The sequence below is a fragment of the Myotis daubentonii genome, chromosome 3, assembly GCF_963259705.1.
Source record: "Myotis daubentonii chromosome 3, mMyoDau2.1, whole genome shotgun sequence".
Taxonomy (NCBI): Eukaryota; Metazoa; Chordata; class Mammalia; order Chiroptera; family Vespertilionidae; genus Myotis; species Myotis daubentonii.
The window spans coordinates 166,800,620-166,828,097 of record NC_081842.1 but is presented as its reverse complement, the minus strand read 5'-3'; the positions used below and the strand labels follow the sequence as shown (position 1 = coordinate 166,828,097).

Below are 27,478 nucleotides of genomic sequence, written 5' to 3'. Positions count from 1 at the left end.
ACTCAAGATATTCTAATTAGAATCTGTTATCGTTTGAAGAAAACATTTCCTTTATCAGTCAGTTATATTAGCAGACATACTTTGTATTCCTCAGTATTACAATGTTGTTGGGAAGAAAGAGATAGATATGCAAACATATAATCATTATCTAATACTATAAGTAAAATCATAGAAACATAATTTCTTGATTATAATCATGGTGTCTTATATTTTCTCTTATTCTAAAATTTGTACCGTATTTAGGATATGAGAGTTCCTAAATAAATAATTGTTAATTTATTGGATTGAACAAAATCCCATGAAAACCAAACAACAAGTAACTATGTAGTGAAAAGAAACTTTGTTTACAATTTTGGCCAAGAAATTTGTCATTTATAAACATAGATTAACACTAAATATTGGCATATTGGATATTATGTCCAATATGGCATATTGGACCAAACATGTTTGGTCTCCAAATAGTGACTAACTCTAAAAGTCGGTATAAGGTGTGCTGGAGAGTGTAAAGTCCGGGCAGTGTATGAGCAGCTACCGATGGACACTAACACTTAGCCAAGCCCTATTTTTTGGGCCCCGATTCCTCCAGCTATACAGTGAAGTCGTTTGTTTTTAACATCATTAAAAATAATTTTCAAAGTAAAAGACAGGTCAAGGCAAATGATAATGACAAAAATATACCTCTATGTGTATTTATAATGTATTATGTGTTCATAATGGAAATATTATACCTAATACTTTCTGGATTAAAATAATGAGTTATAACAAACACACCCATGCACACCAAGTATATCATGCCTTCATTCTGATATGCTGAAGTCAAGAAGGAAAATTGGTAGTGATCTTTTTTTTTTTTTTTCACTCTTAATACAACCAAAGTTAGCTTTCTCTCACTCGGAAAAAAAAAAATAGTACACGCACCATTGTATTAACCCCATCTCTCACAGATTTTAAAGGATTTAATATGTATTTAAGGCTGTAATGCATTTAAATTTTTAAAATGTTCCCAGGGTATAGTAACTAAGTGATCTCATTTTCTCACAAATTAAGACCCACCATCCAGATTCTTTCTTACTATTCTTGCCTATGAAGTTAATCCTCACTGAGCTCTCATAAAGGCTTCTTTAAGCCTCCCAGGTGAGGGAGAAGCAGCCCTAATGAGCAGGAATCAGTGGCATTTGATCCCCACCACAGTAAAATGCCGACACAGAGACCTTGTGTTCTTCCAAAGGCTTTTAACTCCTAGAATAAAGAACTAAAATCTCTAGCATCAGCAAGCTTTACACTAGTTCCTTCTTCTATCCAGCAAGCTTACCCTCCATTATTTTGCAAAAAATAAAACTACAAGTGTTTTATGGCTTTCATTTGGAGGGAATGAGGAAATTGTAGTAGAAAAGGGACCTATATTCCTTCTATTAGAGTTCCTGTTTCTTCCATTTGATCAGGGAAACGTTCCCTTCCAGGGCATATTAAGCCAAATTGGCAAATAGAAAGAAATGAGTTTATACCATGTGTCAGTGAAGTTACCACATAAGCGCGGATTTATATATGAAATATTTTAGATGAATTAAGTGTTCCTTTGGGAAATATCTGGAAAGGACACAACACACATAAGGCAAATAGAAACAGTGACCATAAATTAAGTACATTCTCATTACATCTTCACGCCCCCTGACTAGAAACAATAACCTCTCCCCCAATAAGTACACAGTCTCAGAAAAAAAGATTAGTGTACCCAAAGGGCAAAGCAAGCAGATATATCTTGTTCTATGTTCCAAGAGTTGTAAAGCTGTACCACTAGCAGATGATGGGTGGCAAGGAATTAGAGAGGTCTAGGTGAATTATAGAGGTGGGGATCTTCAATCAAGGAGGCCCAGCTGTCTGCCTCAAGGGGCCTGACCCTGGCAACAGAAAACAGGGCAGCCAACCAAATGACGGCTGTTGCAGAGGGAAAAGGGAAATAGGTGAGCCTGGCGATGGCAGGGAGTATACTTCACCATCAGGTCTTTTAAAGTTAAGTCAAAATCTAAGCCTCATGGTATTATTAAGCGAAGTCTGTAATTGTATACATATCACACACACACACACACACATATTTACAATACACAACATACACAATGTAGTAAATAGTATCGAAATTGGATCTTTAATTTTTTTCCCCATCTTGAAAACAAGCTGAGAGCTAAAAAATAAAAGCACAAGTCTATGAGACAAATTTGAAGATTTCTCTCTGACACACACTCAGTTTTTGGTATTTTCTGTGGCTGCTCTCATTAGATAGTATACAACAGAAAACCTGAACAAGTCTGTGCAATGTACGTAAACAATGAGTCGCTTTGGCAAGGAAAAGGAGATTTATGGAGAAAATCACTGACATCACTCCTTAGTTCATGAAAAGTCACTGGGGCCTGCTAGACCTTTCTCTGTGCATCATTAAGCTCCTGTTTTTCTTGTCTCAGCAATAAGGAAAATTGAATAGTGCTCACATGATAAAAGAGAGAAAATATTTATAAATTCAACATTGAATCATTAAAATGTGTATATTAGACACCTGACAATATGTCACAAAATAATACCCATCCTTTTTAAAGAAAATCTCTATGTAAAAATGAACTTTAGGTCCTGGCCAGACAGCTCAGTTGGTTAGAGCATTGTCCCCAAACACCAAGGTTGTGAGTTCACTCCCTGGTCAGAGCACACATAAGAATCAACCAATGAATGCATAAGTAAGTAGAACAACAAAGCAGAGTCTCTCTCTCTCTCTCTCTTTCTCTCTCTCTCTCTCTCTCTCTCTCTCTCTCTCTCTCTGTCAATCAATAAAATTAAAACATATTTTTTTATACACACATCTAAAAATAATATTAGCTACCCAAGTATTCCAAACTAGATGGGAGAAAAAAGAAACTTCTTAAAAAAAATAGGTCACTGATATTGAATTTTATTACTTAAAGCAATTGTTTAATATTTAATGGCTCACTTAATTTCTCATTGTTAATAGCTTTTTTCCTTAGTAGTAGCAAAAACAGTCCTATGAGAAAACTAAATTATTACTGTCTAAATTTGTTAATTATGCTTCTAGTATGAATTTGCATCATATTTGTTTAGAAAAGGGAGTTTATTATAAAGAGTCATATTTATTCATAAGAAAACTGGATATAATTCAAAGAACAGGGGCTATAATCATGGTAAGGTCCTTAAAATCCAGATTCTCTGAGGCAGTTCTTGATTTAAAGAGATATAAGGACTTAGCAGCAGCATCTGGCTAGAAAAACTGCCTCAAATAAATGGGAATCATCAATATGGGTTTATACCTATCAAAACTGGAGTGCGTTACAAAAGCACTGACTGCAGCCTAGCCTTGACCATTCGCTAATGCATATTTCCAGAGACAGAAGCTGAATAAATGAGGAGAACATAAGATGTGATGAGTACCACTCAATAAGAAAATAATGAACTATACTATTTAGCAAGCTACAGCAGAAGCATTGGAACAGAAAAATAAAAATTTAAAACAAATATGCATATTTTGGCAGGTAAAGGATATTATCCATTTGAAAACAGAATAAAGTAATATCAATATTTTCAGTTTGCTAAGTATAAAAATGATAGTTGAAAGAAGATAATCCAATAGATAATTATAGAGCAGAGAAAGTCATCCTATAAAAGTGACTAGGAAGATCAGACTGAGGATTATCTTGCAGAAGATAACAGGGAAGAAATAAGACAGAAAATACTTCTTTTAAAAATAACAGATGTGTTAGATAAAAGTCGAGGTCCAAAATCTAGATAATAGGAATTTCAGAAGAAGAAAATGCCAATAAAAAATGGAGAAACATTGGAAGGAAAATGGATATAAATTGACCAGATATAGAACCAGGTCAAGTACCTTAGATTTAAAACACATAGAGTGCTAAAAATTAGAGATTTAAAAATCTAGACACATTATAGTGATCATCTATAATAAAAAAGCATGATATGCTAATTAGACCAGACAGCCGAACGACCTTCTGGATGACCTTCCAGACAAAGCTGGGGCTGGGAGGACTGAGCCCCTTGCACAAATTTCATGCATCGGGCCTCTAGTTAAGATTATAAAAGACAATGAAATTCAAAGTATTAGTGAAGTATTATCATGAGGCTTCTCAACAGAATCACTGCAAGCGTGACAAAAATTGAATAGTGATTTTAACGTTTTGATTTAAAAGGATGTTGAAGTTATAATTTATATCCAGAAAATAATTTAATGTAATTAATTTTAATGCAATATTGCTATAAAACACCATACATGAAAGTATGAGAGACATCATCAAGGCACATAATAAAAATGCTTCAAGAGAAAATACTTAGAAAATTAGAGAAATAAGTCCAAAAGATGATGCTAAAGATGAAAAAGTAAGAATGGTGAAACAGCTTGTTAAAGTCTAAGAGGAGGAAAAGAAAAAGAAAGTATTTCCACCACAAACTAGTACTAAAATGGTAGACAATGTCTACATCCTGCAGTGAGGAAAGAATATATTTTTTAAGAAGACTTAGGAAGAGGTGGCATTTGAGTAAATATATATTAGTATGGATCTTAGGCTAAAGAATACCAAGATAAGAAAACCAAAAATAACTTTTAAATATTCAGAATAAATCTCAGTCTAAATCAATAAAAAAGAATATGGAAGTAAAAAGAGATAACAGTAAAAGAAAAACCACACAATAAAATTTAAGTGCTAGCATAATGGTGACTGCAGAATTGCATGTTAAAGACATTGTGATTAGGCACTCATTTGTAATCAAGGTAATTTACATTAAAACAAATAAAGCTTTTCTTTATAGTTATTTGATAAAAATTATAAAGTGTTGCCTGACTGGTATGGCTCAGTGGTTGAGCATCCACCTATGAACCAAGAAGTCACAGTTCAATTCCAAGTCAAGGCATTTGCCCACTTTGCAGGCAAAAAAAATGCATAAATCTCAAAAGCATTTACTATGATAAATAACCCAGAGATTAATAAAACCAAAAAACTGAAAAAACCATATACCTATGTTTTTCATTTATATAAAATTTTAGAAAGGCAAGATAGTTGTGACAGAAATCAGATCTATGGTTTTCAGAGATCAGAAATAGGGAGGGAAGAGTTAAATACAAAGTGGCATGAAGGAACTGCTATATAATGTTTTATATCTCAACTAGAGGCCTGGTGCATGAGATTCATGCACGGGGTGAGGGGGTGTCCCTTAGCCCACCCTGTGCCCTCTCACAGTCTGGGACACCTTGCTCCTTACCGCCCACCTGCTCACTGCTCCTTACTGCTTGGCTCGCTGCTCCTTAGCGCTGCTGTGGAGGCGGGAGAAGCTCCTTCTACCGCTGCTGGGATCACCAGCCATGAACCCGGCTTCTGGCTAAGTGGTGCTCCCTCTGTGGGAGAGCACTGACCACCAGGGGGCAGCTCCTGCATTGACCGTCTGCCCCCTGGTGGTCAGTGCGCATCATAGCGGCCAGTGTTTGGTCACTTTGCATATTAGGCTTTTATTATATAGGATCGTTAAGTTAATTATATAAACCCTAGAGGCCTGGTGCACGAATTCGTGCACAGGTGAGGTCCCTTAGCCTGGCCAGTGATTGGGTTCTATCAGGGCCTGCCGGGCCAGGGGGAGGTTGGCTGAGGGAGCTCACTGACCACCAGGGAGCAGCTCCTATGTTGAGCATCTTCCCCCTGGTGGTCAGTGCATCATCATAGCTACCGGTCGACTGGTCATAATGGTTGCTTAGGCTTTTATATATATATAGGTATACATTTGTCAAAATTCATTGACTTGTGAACTAAAATCAGTGAATTATAATACATGTCAATTATACCAGAATACAGCTGATTTTATAAAAATCAATTTAGCTTAATTCTGAAATCTATGCTATTTGCATGCTAATAATCCTAACATAGTCATCCTTACTCATGTCCTAAAGTATGCAAAAATATTTCCTGTTTAACTTTAGTATCTGGGTGTGTGTCTATTGACACACCAACTACTTTTAATTAGAAAATAAATGACTATGTGTATTGTGCAAACACAAGTTTCCGGAATCTGGTCTATCTGGTATATATTTTAAATAATGCAGCTAATAATGTGGTTTAGAACTTTTAAAAAATTAGTCACCCTCAGGTAATCTCTGAAGTGAAATGAGTCTTGGGATACAATGATAAAATCTTTCCAATCTTGGTTTTATCCATGTGACATATCTGTCTAATTATGAATCTGACTACATAGAATATATTATAATTACTGGACTGTGGTTTATTGCTTTGATTGGTAATTGTCATTAGTTTTGGCTAATTGACCTGAAAACTGCACCTATTGTGCTTGATTAGTAGTAGATAACTATAAGATAATGTTAGTTTATGATATTTATTTTTATGTATATAAGATATTAATGAATAAATATAAAAATAATGAACTGATGATAATATTTATAATTTAGGACTCAGAACATCTAAATTTAATTCAAAAGAATTCACATTTTACTAAATACATATGAAAATTAATATCTGTAGTATTCAGATAAAAGATGGCTAGGCCTTAATAAAAGTACAAATATTTCTTTAGTGCCTATTATGTGCCAGTTATTTTGGTTCTAGCCATTCATTTATTCATTTAGTGAGCACATATATTTTGAGCTCTTACCAATTACTAGAGACTATGATATGTGCTGGAGCTTCAGTGATCAAGATAGACACTGTGACTGCTGGTCCAAGATAGTAGATTGAGCATATGCTTAACCATTTATGGAAGGACTGCTAGATATCACCTAATGTCACATCATTCCTTTCATTTTTAGGAGGCACATCATTGCGCAGAATCAGGATTACACTTATCAGTTCTTATCGTCAGCTGTGACCATTTGGCAACGTTTTGCTAATGAGGTATGTAAGCCACATTTTTAGAGTGTTCTCCTTTATAATGACTAGGACAGTGGTTCTCAACCTGTGGGTCGCGACCCCTTTGGCGGTCGAACGACCCTTTCACAGGGGTCGCCTAAGACCATCCTGCATATCAGATATTTACATTATGATTCATAACAGGAGCAACATTACAGTTATGAAGTAGCAACAAAAATAATGTTATGGTTGGGTCACAACATGAGGATCTGTATTTAAAGGGCCAGAAGGTTGAGAACCACTGGACTAGAATAATGAAAGTAGCCCGATGTCAGCATTCTTAGCACAGAGGTGAGAGTTTTTTAGAAGCCCAGCCTAAATACTGCTGCATTGTTTTCTTATCTCGACATCACAACTCCATAGTTTCCTCAGCAAATACTTCTGGTTGTATCTTCAATATCGCATTGTTGCTGAGGTACTCTAACCTTCATAGGCAAGTAATTCAGTTCAGGAAATTTACCTTGGTATATTGAATACTTTAAGCTGAAGGAGTGTGAGAATACAGAAGGAGCAGGAAAGTCTCTCTCAGCTTCTCCTACTTTTCCCCTGAAGCAGGATATAAGACCTTCATGAGATAATTCATCTCTCTCTACCAAGAATAAAAGAACATCACTATCTCCAAAACAGGAGTGCACTGAGAATAAACAGTCACATAGAGATGGTGAGATTGGGGGTAGAGAAACCCAGTTGAGAGGAAGAGTCAAAAGGGGCCCTAGCCAGTTTGGTTCAGTGGATAGAGCGTCAGCCTGTGGACTGAAGGGACCCAGGTTTGATTCTGGTCAAGGGCATGTACTTCGGTTGCAGACTCAATCCTTGGCCCTGGTAGGAACACATGTGGGAGGCAACCAATGGATGTGTCTCTCTCACATCAATGTTTTTGTCTTTCTGCCTCTCACCCTCCCTTCCACTCTCTCTAAAAATCACTGGAAAAAATATCCTCAGATTATGTATAACAACAACAACAAAAAAGAGTCAAAAGGCAACAGAAAGGACAATAGATATTAGCAATGAAAATAAATGGAGAATGCTAGAGGCAGATGACAGGTAGACAGATTTTACAGAAAGGTAAAGATCAATGGAACGCAATTCTTAACAGAAGCAAAAAATAATAATTAGCCTGCCTACCATCACTTTAATTTATCCATCCTTTTATTGATTTATTATTTATCTTAATTCATTCCTTTTTACATTTATTTGGTCATTAAAAAACATTTAGTTATCACTTGCTATACACCAGGTTGTGAGAAAACTCTGAAAGTTAAAGAAATACTCTATTATCGAGTTTTTCAAGCTTAGGTGAGGAGAAAGAGGTGTAGAAAGAGAATGACACATCAGGATAAGAGCTTCAACAATGGTCTCTACAAAGTGTTCTGTGGAAACAGAAAGAGGAGATTATGTCAATATCAAAAGGACTCAGTCAGTCATAAGAAGTACATGGAGAATGTGAAGTTGAATTTTAATTGAATACTTATTTCTGAGTAGGATTTCACCATGGGATTTAGAGAAAGACATAAAGACATAAGAAGGGCATATGGAGAATTCATTTAGAAAAGGCCTTCAGTAAACTTAGGAAGTACAAATGACCATGAGGCAGTCTTCTTAGCATAAAAAATCATTTTATTTTCTTGAATAAGTAGACCTTGATTTCAACAGAATATCATTACTCAGCATTACTGCAGTGTAATAGAGTTGTACCTCTTTCCAGGTGCATTGAATTTAGCACCTATATCCATGCCCATGTGTAGTCAGCTGTCCTACAGGTTACTTACCTAACAAGATATTTTATTTAACTTTCTGTATACTTAAGTGTCTAATTATGTTTGACTAAGATGGATATTAATTAACACATTCTGATCTAATCACCCATGTGCTTGATATTCTTTCTCATTAAGGTCTAATCCAACCCATTCCTCTACTTCCATTGTTAAACTTTTCCATAAAACATTATTCTAATAAGATTGCTGTATGCTGAAATAATACTAAGTCATTTTCAGTTGTATATGATAATATTTTAAACAGTCTGTGAAGCGTTTTTATTCATTTCTAGGATAAAATGTACCGGGCACTTTGTTACTTGACAGAATTAGTTGTTCTAAGTCTAATGTGCCAGTTAAAATATAAGTGCATATTTCCAACTGTCTTTTTTTCCTCTAAGTCTAGGATTAGCAATTTTAATTTGAATTGTTACATTCATAGACCTTCAACTAGTAGAAGACAAGCTGTACAGTAAATGACAGACGTTAGTACATCTTTGAAGATATATTTTAAGGACATTTAACAACTGAATAAAATATTTTTATAAGTAAGGAGACCATATTTTTTGTAGCTATTTTTTTCTGGATTAAAAAACAGTTTTCTCTTTATGAATTTCTGAGATAAAATAATAATAAGAGGAAATAAATTTTCTTTCTTTTGCTCTCACATTGCCAGTTGTTAGACCGTAATATAACCCAGACAGAACAATTGTCCCTTCACTGCATAAATTAATATCACACATTCAATCATATATTCACCAAACATTTCTACATGGGAGACCTACTGGTCTCAGATTAGTCAAGACTGATCAAAGAACAAATCTTTATTACATCTCTAATTTTTAAACTTTTTTTTCTGATAAATATGAAGAACCTTGTGGTACCAAGTCTTAATGTGTGATAAAAAATGTCCGTTTTAATCTCCTTTAATTTACTTTAGTGTAAAACTATTCATAAACTACAAGTAAAGCAAAAAAAAAAAATCTTGTGTTCAGAAATGAAACCAGAGTAACTATTATCTGTTTTATCATTTAATTGAAGCCACCATTTGAACATTTCCTTTGAGCTACATATGACCACTCAGTAGGTGCTCCATTCTCATCAAACTACTACAATTTTGCATGTTTTTACCTCAGTTACTTGGCTTAAATTTTTCTTCCTTCCTATAATATACAACACTACTCCCTTTTCTCCCCTCATATGCCCTTCTCAATCTGGAAAATGTGTGCGTGTGTGTGTGTGCATGTGTGTGTTTGTGTGTGTGTGTTTGTGTGTGTGTGTGTGTGTGTGTGTGTTTTTCCTTGAAGTCACCTGTTTTGGTTTTTTTGAAGCTTTTATTTTTTTAACATCATTTTTTTTCTATATTGATTAAGGTATTAAACATGTGTCTTTATCCCTTCACTCATGCCCTCACCCTACTGGTGTCTGTGTCCATTGGTTAGACTTATATGCATGCATATAAGTCCTTTGGTTGATCTCTCCCCCTTACCCCCACCCTCCCCTACCTTCCCTCTGAGGTTTGACAGGCTGATCAATGCTTCTCTGTCTCTGGATCTGTTTTTGTTCATCAGTTTATGTTGTACATTATATCCCACAAATGAGTGAGGTCATGTGATATTTATCTTTCTTTGACTGGCATATTTCGCTTAGCATAATGCTCTCCAGTTCCATCCATGCTGTTGCAAATGATAAGAACTCCTATTTTTTTTACCACAGCATAGTATTCCATCGTGTAGATGTACCACAGTTTTCTAATCCATTCATCTGCTGATGGGCACTTAGGCTGTTTCCAAATCTCAGCTGTGGTAAATTGTGCTGCTATGAACCTACAGGTGTATATATCCTTTCTGATTTGTGTTTCTAGTTTCTTGGAATATATTCCTAGAAGTGGGATCACTGGGTCAAATGGGAGTTCCATTTTTAGTTTTTTAAGGAAACGCCATACTGTTCTTGATCCACAACTACCTTTCTCACTGTTACGCAATAGCTCCTTAGCCATCTTTCACATAACTAATTTCTATTAATAGAGTCACCTCATTTAATTTTACTGTATTCATGAGGTCTTGATAGATTATTAACTTGGAGAAGTTGAAAAGTTTAGTCAGTTTCTCTGAGCTTTAATTCCCTCTTCTATAAAAAGAAAATTGAAGGTCTAACTAGTTTAGCTCAGTGGATAGAGCGCTGGCCTGTGGACTGAAAGGTTCCAGGTTCGATTCCAGTCAAGGGCATGTACCTTGGTTGTGGGCACATCCCTGGTAGGAGGTGTGCAGGAGGCAGCTGATCGATGTTTCTCTCTCATCTATGTTCCTAACTCTCTATCCCTCTCCCTTCCTCTCTAAAATATCAATAAAATTTATTTTAAAAAAAAAGAAAATTGAAGTTATTAGTAGTTCCTAACTGAACAAGTTGCTATACTCATCCAAATACTCACCATAATGTTCTAATAATAAAGACCTCACAGATGTCTTTGTTATTGCTGTTGTGATAATGTTATTTTAGTTATTGTTACCACTATGAGTAGTTGCGGTAGTAGAAGTACTGATCGTAGTATTTTAAATCTGGGAGGGTAGGAACATAGTCCTATTCAGTTATGTTTTTTAACCTAGTACCCAGTCCAATCTCTAGAACCTAGTAGATGATGAACAAATATATATATATACATTTTTTTTCTTTTTAATGAACTAGTGAATGCATGATTAAACTTGATAAACTTTGTTAGGTGACTTTCTCAAGATCATTTTCTATTCTCAAACTTATATAAAGTTATGATTAAAAATGATATGTATGTATAAAAGAATTAAAACACAAAATAATAAAAACTATGGTAGAATAGGTACAAAGTTAAACATAAGCACCTGTAGGAAGTGTCCCAAAATTTTGCCTTGGGAGTAAGGGAAAGAGTGGGAGAAGTAATATCTGCTCTTTAGTTTTGCTGAATTAGTTTGTCCACAGATGATGTATAAGGATGATCTCCATTTACATTTTCTATTCAGGTATAATTGACATACAACATATTAGTTTGATTGTACAACATAATGATTCAATATTTGTGTACATTGCAAAATGATCACCACAGTAAGTAGTATTCATCCATCACCATAAATAGCTATAATTTTTTTTCTTTTTTCTTTCTTGTGATGAGGACTTTTAAGATTTAATCTCTTGGCAACTTTCAAATATGTAGTAAAGTATTATTAACTATATTCACCATTCCAATGACATTTTTTGTAACTGAACATGATTCATTTATGTTTATAATATCTTACTCATTACTGAAAATTTGTACCTTTAATGCCCTTCATCCATTTTGCCCATCCTATCTCTCCTCTGCCAACCATCAATCTGTTCTCTTTATGTGTGAATTTATCTGTCTGTTTGTTTATTTTGTTTGCTAGTTTCCTCATGTAAATCAGATCATTAGGTGTTTGTCTTTCTCTGTCTGATTTATTTCACTAAGCATAATGCCCTCATGGTTCATCCATGTTGTCCAATGGCAAGACTTTATTTTTGTATAGTATACATTGTACTAAGATATATATATATATATATAATCACATCTTTATCCATTCTTCCATGGATGAATTTAGGTTATTTTCATATCTCGGCCATTCTAAATAACTAGAGGCCCAGTGCACAAAATTTGTGCACTGGTAGGGTCCCTAGAGCAGTGATTCTCAACCTTCCTAATGCCACGACCCTTTAATACAGTTCCTCATGTTGTGGTGACCCTCAATTTCATTGTTACAAATTGAAAATAAATAAAGCATAGTGATTAATCACAAAAATAATATGTAATTATATATGTGTTTTCCGATGGTCTTAGGCGACCCCTGTGAAAGGGTCACTCGACCCCCAAAGGGGTCGCAACCCACAGGTTGAGAACTGCTGCCATAGAGGCTGGTGGTGGCTAGCCAGGGCCTCCCTCCCTTCTCCCAGCCAGCGCCACCCCCTCATCGAACTCCCGGAAGAACTCCCAGTGGATGGGGACAATTTGCATACTATGCTTTTATTATATAGGATGCTTCAATGAACATGGGGGTTGGAATTAACTCCATTTTAAAACAACTACTCAGTAAATCTTATGCAGCTAAGATTTTGGAACATGACTTTTGGAAGCAATGGAAAGTTATTTAAAACACTATGAAAGAAACTTTACTGAGATATATTTTAAAAGTTAATAGATAAAAAAAAGGTACACATACTTATTACATGGGAAATAAATGAGCATCTAAGGAAGTGCACTGTTTTCACAATTTTGTGTGAAATTGGGCTTCCTTCATAACAAACCATATAACATTGTCTCACATATTTTTGTCAACATAACAATGTCCAAACCTCTACAAAAAAGTTTATAAGTTTATTTGAGCGAAACAGAGGATACAGCTATAAGCAAGATCTTAACACATTGGGGACCAGTAGTTTTATTGCTAGCTTTACCCAGTGGCCAGATAAATTTCTATTGAATGAGTACAAAAACCGTTTTACATAAATGTTAAAGGCACGCCTTAAAATTAAATACCCATTGCATTTTGAAATTTTTTATTACATGTTTTTACATGTAATATCTTTTTAAAATATGATACTTTGTAAAACATTGTGTAATATGAAAACACGAGAATTCTCGTGATCCGTCCTCAATGTTTAACAGACAGAATATGCTGCGAATGATAATTTTACAGTTCTCTTTATACATTTGGAATTAAGGAGGGAAGTAAGGAAGATTACATGAAGGTTGGAGGAAGCAAGGCAGGGAAATATCTGTGATTGGATTACATGATAATTAACAAGATCATACATTACCTTGAGAGTGGTTTTCTCAGAGAGGGTTCTGAAAAGGAGGATTATTCTGGTATTTCAAAGTTGTGATAACATAGACATACAAAAACAATGGACAGGTCTTGCTTAAGGCAAAGATAAACTTTATACTAAAGAAGTTATCAACCTGGGGCATGACCCACCATGACCTGCCCAGTTAGAAATGTATGATAGTCCTATGAGGTTACTTTTAGTACCTGGACTTGTCAGATTTATTAGAGAGCCCCCTTTCCTTCACATTTTAGAACATGTCTTTTTAATTCATTTATATTTATAATATTTCAGTCATAAAAATAAATAAAAATTGGTGACCTCTTAAAAGATGGTCCATAAATCATAAGACTTTTAAATTCCTAGTGAATGTACAAAATATAGGAAAGGTGGTTAATTAATATTTTTTTCTGTTATTTGAAAAATAAATAAGGTGGATTTGAGATAGAGATGTAGTTTCCATAGGTTCCAAATCTCCTGATATGAGATTTAGAATAAGATTAGTAGCTGAGCTGTCATATCATAGAGTCCTATTTTCAACTGGAAACAAACATGAGATTAAGCCCTGTGAGATGAATAATTTTCTAGAAAACTTTTATCTGTGAGGTGGTAACCTTTTGGCCTTCTTAGAAAATAGCACAATAAAGTCCTTAGTAAGCTTGTTAGCTAAAATCATATGTAAAATGTTAAATTTAAAAGGAGTTTGAAATTTGAGTAAGCTTGATAATTAAAGTTTTGAAGATTAAAGGGGAAATAGTTACTGACCTTTTAATTCCACTTTATTACAAAGATGCACAAAAAACAGGTACTTTTTAAACAGAGAAAACACCTAAGTATGGACCATCTGAGAGGCTAACTGTCAGAGCAGTCAGGGCATTTCCACCAGCTATGCCAAAATTAAGAGCTTTATAATGGATAACACGCTTAGGAATCTGTTATCCTGAGGGGAAAAAAAGAAGGTTCTCTCTCTCTCTCTCTCTCTCTCTCTCTCTCTCTCTCTCTCTCTCTCTATATATATATATATATATATATATATATATATATATATATATATATATATATATATATAATTTCCAATATCCACCTGGCACCATACATAGTTATTAAAATGTTATTGACTAGATTCCCTATGCTGTTCTTTACATCCCCATGACTATTGTAATTACCAATTTGTACTTCTTAATCCCTTTACCTATTTCACCCAGCCTCCCAAACACCCCCTCCCCTTTGGCAACCCCAGTCTGTACTCTGAAACTAACACAAAGTAATACTAAATGAAAACTGTAATTGAAAAATAAAAATTTAAAAAATGAGAGAGGATAACTGCACTTATCATACACATACATTGTTATACTGTTGATCCTCATTTGCAGATTCCATATTTGCAAATTTGCCTACACATTAATATTCATTTGTAACCCCCAAATCAGTACTTGAAGCTGCTTTGCTAGGCATTTGGAGATGCAAAACAACGAAAAATGTGTTGATCAACATTCATGTTCCCAGCTGAGTCTGAACAAAAGCAATGCTTTGCTCTTGGTTGAGCTCTCATGTTGCAAACAATTGTCTTTTACAGGGTTCAGGGTAGATTTAATGTAAAGGTTTTTTGTTTGTTTGTTTTTACAATTCTGTGCTCTTTGTTGGTGATTTTCCTGCTTGAAATGACCCCCAAGATGAAGTGCTGTCTAGTATTTTTAAGCATAGGATGGTTTATGACACTATATTATGACAGTTTATTCTGTCATGAGTTATAGTGCCATTGACCATAACTTGAATGTAAAAGAATCAACAATATATTAAATAAGGCATCTTAAAATAGAAACACACAAAATATAAGTTTATATATTGGTTGGTTGATAAAAATGTTGCAACCAGTCACCCACAGGATCCTAATCCTGTATTTCTCCCTGGGGACAACAATTTCATATTTGCTAATTTACTGTTCATGATTACTTTCTAGAACTACTATAAATAATGAAAATCAACTGTATTTATAATACAAGAGATATTTTTAGAACTAAAGCAATGTTTTACCATTCTAATTTTTTAAAAAGTAAAATAAATATAATTTGGGGGGAGAAATTGGTTAACAAATTATAATACATTTAATTTATCTTAATTATATCGCAATATATTAATATCATGGAACTACATATAAAGTTGAAGAATTTGAAACTTTGGAATAAGTTCATTGTTACTTTAGAGCTGATATTACTAATTTTTTTGTGCACAAACATGTAACTATGATTCCTAGGCATTTACAAATCCCTAGGCATTTAGAAAATCTGAGCAGGTACTATGTATATTTATTGTATTAAAATTTTACAAGTGAAAAATGTAATTGCACAATAACAGTACTAAAAATAATTTCAATATCTAAAGATGTTGCCATTTTTCTCCATTTACATTTATTCACAGTGACAAAATAAAGGAGTTGAGTGATTACTTGATTTACTATTAAATTTGAAATATATACCAATAATCTCAAAAATCAACAAAATGTCTATGCCTATTCTGTAATAATCTTTTAATAAATGTGATCAACCTCCATACCATTTAAATAATCATTATTTATTCCTCTCACTCCTTATACCCTATCAAAATGCTAATATTATTTCTCTATATAGATTTACCTATTCTGGATATTCATATACAAAGAACTATTCATCATCTACTAGAACCTAGTAGACAATGAACCTTGTAGACGATGGGGGTCAATCGGGGTCAGGCAGGTCGGGGAGGGAGGGGCCGTGGGTGGTTGGCTGGCCAGCCCTGCCTCTAATCAGGGTGCGGGGGGGGGGGGGGGTGATCAGGGGCTGTGCTGGCTGGGGGGAGGGTTCGCGGGAGGTTGGTGGGGCTGATCAGAGCCCTGATCAGGCCAGTTGGCCATCGCAGTGCAGATCATAGCGACCGGTTGTTCTGATCATTTGGCTTTTATATATATATAGATACTGCTATAAACATTCACATATAAGTTTCTATGTAGACATGTGTTTTCATTTCTCTTAAATATATACCTAGAAATGGAATGTCAAGGTAACATTCTAATTCTATTTCTAGTTGAAGAAACACAAACTGCTCTTCACAGAACTGGCCCTCTTTTATATCCCAAAAATCAATATCAATATATGAAAATTCCCATTTATCCATAGCCTAGTTAACACATTATTTTTCATTTAAAAATTATTATAAATATCTAGTAGGCATGAGGTAGTGTCTCATTTTGGTTTTGATTTGTATTTTCCTAATGACTTGTGCTGTTGACATCATGGCATGTGCTTATTGGATATTTGTATTTACTCTTTGGAGATATACAAATATTTCCACAAGCTCTTTGTCCATTTATTGGAGTATTCTTTCATTTCCTTCAGTAACACTTGTAGTTTTTTGTTTACAAATCTATTTTTGGAGAAATGTACATTCAAGTTCTTTGCCCATTTTAAAAAATCAGGTTGTTCTGGTTGTTAAGTCATAGAAATAGTTTACATATTCTTGATATTACCCCCTTAACAAATATATGATTTACAAATATTTTCTCTCATTCTGTAGGTTGCCTTGTCAGTATATTGATAGTGTCCTTAGATGTACAAAAATTTTTAATTTTGAGGACGTCCAACTTATCTATTTTTATTTTATTTCCTATGCTTTTAGAGTTATATTCAAGAAATCATTGCCAAATCCAATTTTAGTGAAATTTACCCCCTGTGTTTCCTTCTAACAGTTTAATAACTATTTTCATTTAGATCTTTGATCCATTTTGAGTTAACTTTGTATATGGTGCAAGGTAAGGATCCAACATTATATATGCACATCTTTATATTTCTATATTTGTATCTATCTATATAGATACAGACATTTCCTTCAGTGGCTTTTATAGTTTTTAGTATAAATTTCTTCCCTTCTTTTTAAAGTTTAACTTTATTTTATGTTTGATGCTATCCTATATTAAAGAGCTAATATGCTAATTAGACCAAACAGAAGAACGGCCAACCGGACGACCTTCCGGACGAAGCTGGGGGTGTGAGGGCCAGCCGAGGCAGTGAGGGCCTGCGAGGGCTGAGCCCATAGCACAAATTTTGTGCATTGGGCCTGCAGTTATAAATAAAATTGTTTTCTTAATTTTCTTTTCAAATGGTTCATTGTTAGTGTACATGACTGCAACTGACTTTTGAATGTTGATTTTTATATTCATCCATTAGTTTTAAGTTTTTTCTTTTTTGTTGTTTTTTTTTACATAGAAACTGTAGGGTTTTCTATATAGAACTTCATGTCTTCTGTGAATAGAACTAATTTTACGTCTTTCTTTTCAACATTAATGCTTTTATTTCTTTTTCTTGCTTAATTGATCTGGCTAGAGTTCTAGTATTGTCTTAAGTAAAAAAATGTTAAATGTTAAAGGAAGAATCTTTGTCTTGCCAGGCTGGTGTGGCTCAGTAATTGAACATTGACCCATGCTCCAAGAGGTCACTGGTTCAATTCTAAGTCAGGGCACATTCCAGGGTTTCTGGCTTGATCCCCAGTAGGACATGTGCAGGAGGCAGCTGGTTGATGTTTGTCTCTCATTGATGTTTCTCTTTCTCTCTCTTTCCCTTTCTTTTCCTCTTTCTAAAAAATCAATAAAAACATATTTTTTAAAAAATGAATCTTTTTGTGTTTTATTTTTTTTAATTATGGAGGAAAGTCCACCATGGGGTATGATGTTGCCTGTATATTTTTCATGTATGGCCATTTATATATTAAGGTAACTTCTATTCCTAATTTGCTGAGTGATTTTATCTTCAAAGGGTGCTGAATTTTGTCAAACGCATTTACTACATAACTTTAAATAATAGTGTGTTATCGTTCCTTCATTTTGTGAATGTGGAACATTACACTGATTTATTTTCATATGTTATATCACCCTTGCATTCCAGAGGTATATTCTACTTGGAGTTAATGTATAATTCTTTTTTTCTTCTTTTTTAAAAAATCTTTAATGTTGAAAGTATTGCATACGTCCCACTTTTCCCCCATTGACCCCTTCTAGCCCACCCCCACTTACCACCCCAGGCCTTCACCACCCTATTGTCTGTGTCCTGTACAAGTTTTTTGTTGGTCTCTTCCCACCTACTCGCCCTCCCCTGCCTTCCCTCTGAGATTTGACAGTCTGTTCCATGTTTCTATGTTTCTGGATCTATTTTGTTCATCAGTTTATTTTGTTCATGTGATACTTATCTGACTGGCTTATTTCACTTTGCATAATAATCTCCAGGTCTCTGCATGCTGTCTCAAAGGATAGGAGATGCTTACTTTTCACTGCTGTATAGTAGTCCAAGGTATATTATACCTTTTTTTTTCCCACCTCGTATACTGATGGGCACTTGGGCTGTTTCCAGATCTTAGCTATTATAAACTGTGCTGCTATTAACATAAGGGCATATATTCTTTCCAATTGATATTTCAGATTTCTTAAGATATGTTCCTTGAAGTGGAATCACTGGGTCAAATGGCAGTTCCATATTTAATTTATGTATAATTCTTTATATATGAACTAGAGGCCCGGTACACAAAAATTTGTGCACTCGGAGGGGTCCCTTAGCCTGGCCTGCGCCCTGTCGTAGTCTGGGACCCCTCGGGGGATGTCCACCTGCTGGTTTAGGCCCGCTCCCCAGGGGATTGGGCCCAAGCTGGCAGTCAGACATCCCTCTGGCAGCCCAGGAGCCCTCGAGAGATGTCCACTTGCCAGCGGGGAACAGGCCTAAGCTGCAGTCAGACATCCTTAGCGTTGCTGAGGAGGCAGGAGAGGCTCTTGCTACCACCTCTGTACTGGCAGCTGGCAGCCTGGCTTGTGGCTGAGCAGAGCTCCCCCTGTGGGAGCACACTGAGGGAAGCTCCTGCATTGAGCGTCTGCCTGCTGGTGGTCAGTGTGTGTCATAGTGACCAGTGATTCCCAGTCGTTCTGCTGTTAGGGTCAGTTTGCATATTACCCTTTTATTATATAGGATAGAGGCCTGGTGCATGGGTGGGGGCCGGCAGGTTTGCCTTGAAGTGTGTCTCAGATCAGGGTGTGTAGGTCCCTTCTGGGGTGCCTGGCCAGCCTGGGTGAGGGGCTGATGGCTGTTTGCAGGCTGCCCATGGCCCCCAGCCACCCAAGCTCCCAGTGGAGGCTGGCTGGAAGCAGGTATCTGGGGTTTATTTAGCTTCTATAATTGATTCTTTGTTGCCTTTAGAGGAGCCCACAGCTGGCCGGGCAGGCAAGAAACTTGGCTTCCTCCATCGCCGGAGCAACCAAGCCTCCTGCTTTCTCCAGCTCCGTGGCTACCAGCCGCCATCCTGGTTGGGTTGATTTGCATACAATCGCTCTAATTGGCTGGTGGGCATGGCTTATGAGTGCAGCAAAGGTGCGGTCAATTTGCATGTTTCTCTTTTATTAGAGAAGATTATCTTGCATTTCTTTGACTTTTAAACTTTTGATTAAAAGTTGTCTTACTGTGACTTTTTTATGTTGATTTTATTTGGTGTTCATTGATTTTATATTTTTACTAGAGGCACTGGTGCATGGGATTTGTGCACTGGTAGAGAGCATGGCCTGCAGGGATAGGCCCACTGAGGGAGTGCTGCTCATCCTGGTCAGCCAAGCGGCACTCCCACTGTGGGAACGCACTGACCACTGGAGTGCAGCTCCTGAGTTAAACGACTGCCCCCTGGTGGTCAGTGTGCATCATAGCGACTGGTTGACCAGTTATTCTGGTCGTTCTGCTGTTTGGTCACTGGGCTTTTATATATGTATAGATATCAATACCTCTTCTCATATTTAAAATTTTATAGTTATTTCTTCAAATAAGCTAGTTGATCTTTTATCCCTCTTTTTTGGGATGACATTGGTTAATAAAATGACATGGGTTCAAGTGTACATTTCTATAATACATGATCTATATATTGCATTGTGTGTCCACCACGCAAACTCAAATCTTCTTCCCTCATAATATATTTGAGTCCTTTACTCTTTATTACCACCTATTCCTCTTCCCTCTGGTAACCACCATCCTGTTGTTGTGTTTTGAGTTGTTATTTGTTTTTTGTGTTTATTCATTTGTTGATTTCCGTTTTAGATACCATATATGAGCAAAATCATCTGATTCTTAACTTTTTCTGTCTGTTTAATCTCATTTAGTATAATATTCTGGAGGTATTTTAAGTGCAGTAATTTAACTTTTCAACTCCATCATTTCAATTTAGTTATTAAAAAGTTATATCAATCTCTTTGTTAATATTCTCATTTTGTTTATATATCGTTATTCCAATTTCCTTCAGTTGACTGTGTTATCCATTAGCTAATTAAACATATTTATGATTGAGGGCATGCAGGTACTACAGTGGAAGTGTCAGAGCCTGGTAGGGGCTGCCTGGGCTGTGCTGCCCGGGTGAAGGCATTCTGCTCACATCCTTCTCCACCAGTCCTGACATACCTACCCTTGTTAGATACAAACTTCATGGGAGTCTTTCTTCCTAAAGATGTAGACAGCACGGCACTCAGAACAGACACTAAGAACTGCTCTCATCTCAAAAAACACAGTATGAGAAGTTGCTGAGGAACGGCGTTTGATATATGTAGCCTTCCAACCAGCCACTGATCTCATTGAACCCATTACCTTGCATTCTCAATGAGATGGAGTCACCCATCCTGAGCCTCCCCAAGACTTTGAAGAATTTTTTAATGATCTTCAGCAAGCCACCCTCTCCAGAGAAATGCAGTATTTTTATACAGTGCACTGGATCTCTAGGAAACACCAGAATTACCAGTGAAGAATATATTAAATGTCTCAAGGGCTACTGTGAAGCATTTTTCTATGGCGTGACAGTAAATCTCATCAAATAGGTTCCTGTCTCTCCAAGGAGGTGTTCCTTTAGAATGATGACACACACCTGCAAATACAGGCAGGGCACGTACTGAAGTTCTCAGAAAAGAAGAAGCCCAAAGATGCCTTCTGTTCTGTGGGAATAACAGTGATTGAACTTTGCCTAAGAGACTCCTGGAATTTTGTCTTTGGATAAACCTCTGACAGATGATGTTGGATTTTCAGCTTTCCAGGCATGGCAGTGATTTTTACACTTCAAGTTATGAAGGCAAAGCGAAGGTGTTGCAGAAAAAATCTTCAAGTGACTATTCTGTTTTTGATAAGTATTATACTCACGGAGTGATGATAAATATTATACTCATGCAGTGACTAGGGTTTTGCTCCTTCAGTCCTGTAAGGCTTTAAACCCATGAGAACGAACATGTGTTTGGATTTTGACACTGCCAGTGACTTGCTCGCTTAATGCAAGCTACAACTACTTGGGAGAAGCTGACCAGCCCCCACTAAATCTGTGACCTATCTGTTTACACAAGTTTCAGAGTGCTATTGGCTTCAACATTATAGAAAGATACAGCCGAGACCGGTTTGACTCAGTGGATAGAGCATCGGTCTGCGGACTGAAGGGTCCCAGGTTCGATTCCGGTCAGGGGCATGTACCTGGGTTGCGGGCACATCCCCGGTGGGAGATGTGCAGGAGGCGGCTGATCGATGTTTCTCTCCCATCGATGTTTCTAACTCTCTATCTCTCTCCCTTCCTCTCTGTAAAAAATCAATAAAATATTAAAAAAAACATTATAGAAAGATACAAAGCACTGGTGGGTGGATTGATGAGAAACCTGCTGACACACCTCCAGTTACTCCATGAGGATAATGTAAACTCACCAACACCTGTGGGAGTTTTTACGGAGTGGGAAGACTAGGTAATAAGATGCCTTGCTGTTGTGCAAAAATAAGAGACTTCAAATAGGAGTGATTGAAATAAATACATGCACACTAAAAACAAAACTATTTATGATTGTTTTCTTAAAATCATTGTCAGGTAAATCTAAGGCTTGTGTGTGGTTTTTTGTTGTTGCTGTTTCTTTCAGGGTCTGTTTCTGGAGACTGTTGTGGTATTTTGAATAGGACAGGTTTTCAAAAGATGTAGCAAAATGTTCTATACATTATTCATTTACTTTGTCTCAGATCTGAGGGATGTTTATTTTGACATTGTTAATTATTCACTTTTGAACTCATTGGTTCCTCTTATGCTTGTTATTTTCTTGCTTATACTGTCTTCTATTTTAATTAATGCCTTTTTAAAAGTGTAGGAGCACCACATTTTCTACTTATGTGTTTTTGTTGTCACACTTTTTATTTTTATCCTGTTTTATATTTTCCCCTAAAATACATAACTAATATTGCTTTATACTGTTCAGTGTGAAAGGGCGAGGACTACGCACTCCATCTTACCCTGGGTCCTCCATTTTTAAGCAGAGCCATGTGCTCAGCAAGGCTTCTTCCCGGAAGCCCAGGCCTCTGCTAGCCACACCCAGGATTTCTCTGGACTAACCAATGATAATCAAGGGAAGTGCACGCCATCAATATGACCACATCCTGTGTAATGAGACGTCGACTTGCACCTGGCCAATCGGCGGGACCCACAGTCCCCTCTCCTGCCCTTACTCCACCCCCGTATAAAACTCCTCTTCCCATTGGGCTAGGTCTCTCTCTGCCACCTGCTGCTGTGTCAGTAAGGAGGGTAGGGGAGCCAGACCTGGGTTTGAAATAAAGGACTCTTTGCTTTTGCATCGGAAATGGCTGGCTCCCTCGCGTGGTCTGTTGGGGATCTTGAAATCTGGGCATAACAAAGTGTCTACTAAATTTTTTTCAGATGTTCATTAGCTTTTTACTTTATGATTTGTACTTCTGTTCTTTTTAATCTGACATCCCTTTCCTTCTAATTAGTGCAGGCATTATTAGAGACAAAAGTACCTTTATTTGTTCCTCAAAATATATTTTACTGGTAAATATTTATATTATGACCCTTTTGACTGTTGACTATTGGAATATAATTACTATGCCATTCACATAAATTATTTTCCTACTGTTCTTTCACTTCCAATGTTGGTATTTAGTATTTAGAAGTCCCCTGCCATTCAAAGGTAAACTGATTAATTTTTGTGGTTTATTTTAACACTAGAGGCCCAGTGCACAAATTGATGCATGGGGGGGGGTGGCTGGTGGGGCTGGGCTGGCAGGGAGGAGGGGAGAGCCTCTGGAGGTTGGCCGGCCGGCCCCGCCCCCTGGTCAAACTCCTGGTTGAACTCCCAGTTGAGGGGACAATTTGCATATTAGGCTTTTATTATATAGGATAGCATCTGTGTGAACATGCTCTTATTTCACTTTTTTTTTTGCCATTCTTTTGGATTTTTTTAAATCTATCTTCTTGGAAGTTTTTGAACTTTTTGAATCTGAATTGAGAACCATTATATTTTGTTTTGGAAAAATCTTAGCTATTACCTTTTCAATGTAGAAATGTCCAAATTCCTAGTTTCTTTCCCTAGAAATTCTACTAGATATATATTGGGTGTTCTTGATTTTTCTTCATTGACTATAGACCTAATTACTTAATATTAAATATCTAGGAATATTAGAAAAGTGTAATACTTCCTGTCTGTCTGTATGGGTCCCATGTGACCCTACCTCTCATTTTGCTGATTTTTTCACTTGAGTCTAATCTTCTATTTAACTCATATATTTATTTGTAAATGTTCAGTTCCTTTTGTAATTTATGTAAATGTTTTTTGATTCTCTAATATTTAAAGCTGCTTGCTTCTTACATGTATCTTCTAAACCTTATCTTCTCTTGTAATTGCAATAATAAATATAGGTCTCATTTTTCTATTTGTAGGTATATATAAATATATGCATATATATTTATAGAAATACATATTTATAGCAATAATTAAAAGTTGCATCAATAGCTCAAGGAGAGATTTGTAATTATTATACAAGGTTAAGCAAAGTTTATTATCTCAGATAAGTTAGCAAATAGACTAATTAATTACAGCTTTCTACCTTAACAGCTATTGTTTTTAAGCCAGGAGTATGAAAAAGCTTTTGGGCAAATTAGAAATGTTTGCCATCACCAAGGAAACAAGAATTTGCAAAGTGAACTTGCATGTGTTTTCCTAATTTAAAAATTTAGATCAAAATGAATATGATATCTGAAGTAAGAACAGCTGAATTTATTGAAATTCCCCATGGTTCGAATATATCTCACTCAACACAGCAAATCTATGTTCTTTAATTCTACAGATGAGAACTGGAAGTTTAAGTTTTAAAATATTTGCTTAAAATTGCTTCCAGAAAAAGAATATAACATTTTAGTGATCCAAGTGATTTACTCCCAACCAATATACAACAATAACGCTAGCTGCCCAGTGGCTGAAAAACAGAAAGGTACAGGCAAAACACTATTTCACTGGATATTGGGCTAGTCTAGTGTGATCTATATAGTAAGGATGGTCTAAGGCCATAGTCGGCAAACCGCGGCTCACGAGCCACATGCGGCTCTTTGGCCCCTTCAGTGTGGCTCTTCCACAAAATATCACATGCGGGGCATGCACGTACAGTGCAATTGAAACTTCGTGGCCCATGCGCAGAAGCCGGTATTTTGTGGAAGAGTCACACTGAAGGGGCCAAAGAGCCGCATGTGGCTCGCGAGCCACGGTTTGCTGAGCTGCAGTTTGCCGACCACTGGTCTAAGGAGACAGCACAGATTTGACTCTGGATAATAGTTAGATTAGCTTCCATATTCAAATTAAGATCCTGGAGATGGAGGAATAATGGCACATGATTCCTGGTACATTATAGAAACAGTGAACCTGGTTAAAGGAAATAACATAGCCATATGAATTCAGGAGGTTTTAGAAAATGTGTCCTTAGCACTGTATTAACACTTGGCCTAGATATGCAATTGGTTTAAATACTTTGTTCTAAAATTACCAAATAAACGTAGGTTTGGGTCATGTAGGGAATGGTGATGAAAGGAAACCATACATAATACAAATTTAAAAGAAGACATTACAAAGTTGTGTTTGTCACCCTTGGAATAATTACATAGTGTTTTGCTGTAAGTGTGTAAGTCCTAGATCTCTTTTCTGTTGCCAGAAAATAAATAGCTTTGTGTACTAAATACCTTTTTGAAAAGACTGATTTTTAGAGCAGTTTTATGTTACCCAGAATTAAGAGGAAGGTACACAGATTTCCTATAACTGCCTGTCCCCACATATATATAGCCTACCCCTTTATCAACATCCCCACCAGAGTGGTACTTTGGTTATAGGTTTTACACTTTGTGTTGCACACCTTATGGGTTTGGACAAAGGTATAATGAGGTTCTCCACTATTATCATATCTATCAGACATACTAGTAGATAGATTGCCCTAAAAATCTGCTGTGCTCTACCTATTCATGTAGTTGGAACCACACAATCTGCAGCCTTTACAAATTGGCTTATTTCACTCACTAATATGCATTTAAGATTCCTCTGTTATTTCCTGACTTGATTGCTCATTTCTTCTCAGTGCTGAATAATATTTTGTCATCTGGATAAATCACAGTTTATTCATTTGCCCCCTGAAGGATAGCATAGTTGCTTCTGAGTTTGAAAATTATGAATAAAGCTGCTATTAACATGTATGCACAGGCTCTTCTGTGGACATACTTTTTCTACTCCTTCAGATAAATACCAAGGAATATGATTACTGGATTATGTAATGATATTATATTTAGTGTTGTAAGAAACCACTAAATTCTCTTTCTAAGTGGCTGTACCGTCATGCATACCCACCAACAATGAAAAAGGTTTCTCATTGCTCCACATCCTCACCAGCATTTGATGTCAGTATTCCAGATTGTGACCATTATAATAGGTACAACATGGCATATTATTGTTGTTTTAATTTTCATTTCCCTGGTATGATGAAGATCATCATTTCATATGATTATTTGTTATCTGTATAGCCTCTTTGGTGAGGGGGTCTATTAAGGTTTTTGGTCCAATTTTAATTGAGTTTTCTTTTGTTATTGTTGAATTTTATGAGTATTTTTGTATATTTTGGGTAGCAATCCTTTATCAGATGTGTTGTATATAAATATTTTCTCCTAGTCTGTGGTTTGTCCTTTCATTCTCTTAAAGTGTCTTTAACATTGCAGAAGTTTTTAACTTTAATTGAGTCCAGCTTCTCAATTATTTGTTTTTATGGGCCTATGGTATCATAACTACAAAGTTAATTGCCATACCAGAGGTCCTCTAGGTTTCTTTCTATGTTATAGTCCAGGAATTTTATAACTTTTTTTTTTTTTATTTTAGGTCTATAATACATTTTGAATGAACTTTTCTGAAGGGTGTAAGGTTTGTCTATAGATTATTTTTACATGTGCATGTCTAGTTACTCCAACATAATTTGTTGAAAATACTGTTTTTATTCCATTGTTGTGGTTTTGCTCCTTTATCAAAGAACCGTTGACAATATTTATGAAAGTCTATTTCTGAGCTCTCTATGCTGAGCTATCAAAATATTTTGTCTATTTTTTCACCAATATCACATTGTCTTGACTACTGTAGCTTTATAGCAAATCATTTTTCTAGCTTTATTTAGATATGATTTATATATAACATTGTGTAGCATATTAAGGTACATAATGTGATAACTACATGCATGTATATACTGTGAAATGGTTACCAAATAAAGTTTGTTAGCACATTCATCACCTCACATAATTACATTTAGTGCGTGGGGTAAGAACATTTAAGATCTACTAATTAAACAACTCTTCAGAATATAATACAGTATTATTCACTACTAGAGGCCCAGAGCATGAAAATTAGTGCACTCTGGGTGGGAGGTGAGGGTCCCTCAGCCTGGCCTAAGCCCTCTCATAGTCTGGGACCCAATGGGGGACGTCCACCTGCTGGCTTAGGCCCACTCCTCAGGGGATTGGGTCTAAGCTGGCAATCAGACATCCCTCTGGCAGCCAGAGAACCCTCAGGGGAGCAGTCCTAAGCAGTTAGTCAGACATCCTTAGCATTGCCGGGGAGGCCCGCCATGAGCCAGCTTCTGGCTGAGTGGTGCTACGCCTGTGGAAGCACATTGACCACCAGGGGGAAGCTCC

General features: G+C 36.2%; 1 pseudogene; it reads left to right on the top strand.

The window, feature by feature from the left end:
• Nucleotides 1–20,971: 20,971 nt before the first annotated feature.
• LOC132229743 (archaemetzincin-2-like) lies at nucleotides 20,972–22,268 on the top strand (annotated as a pseudogene).
• Nucleotides 22,269–27,478: the final 5,210 nt, after the last annotated feature.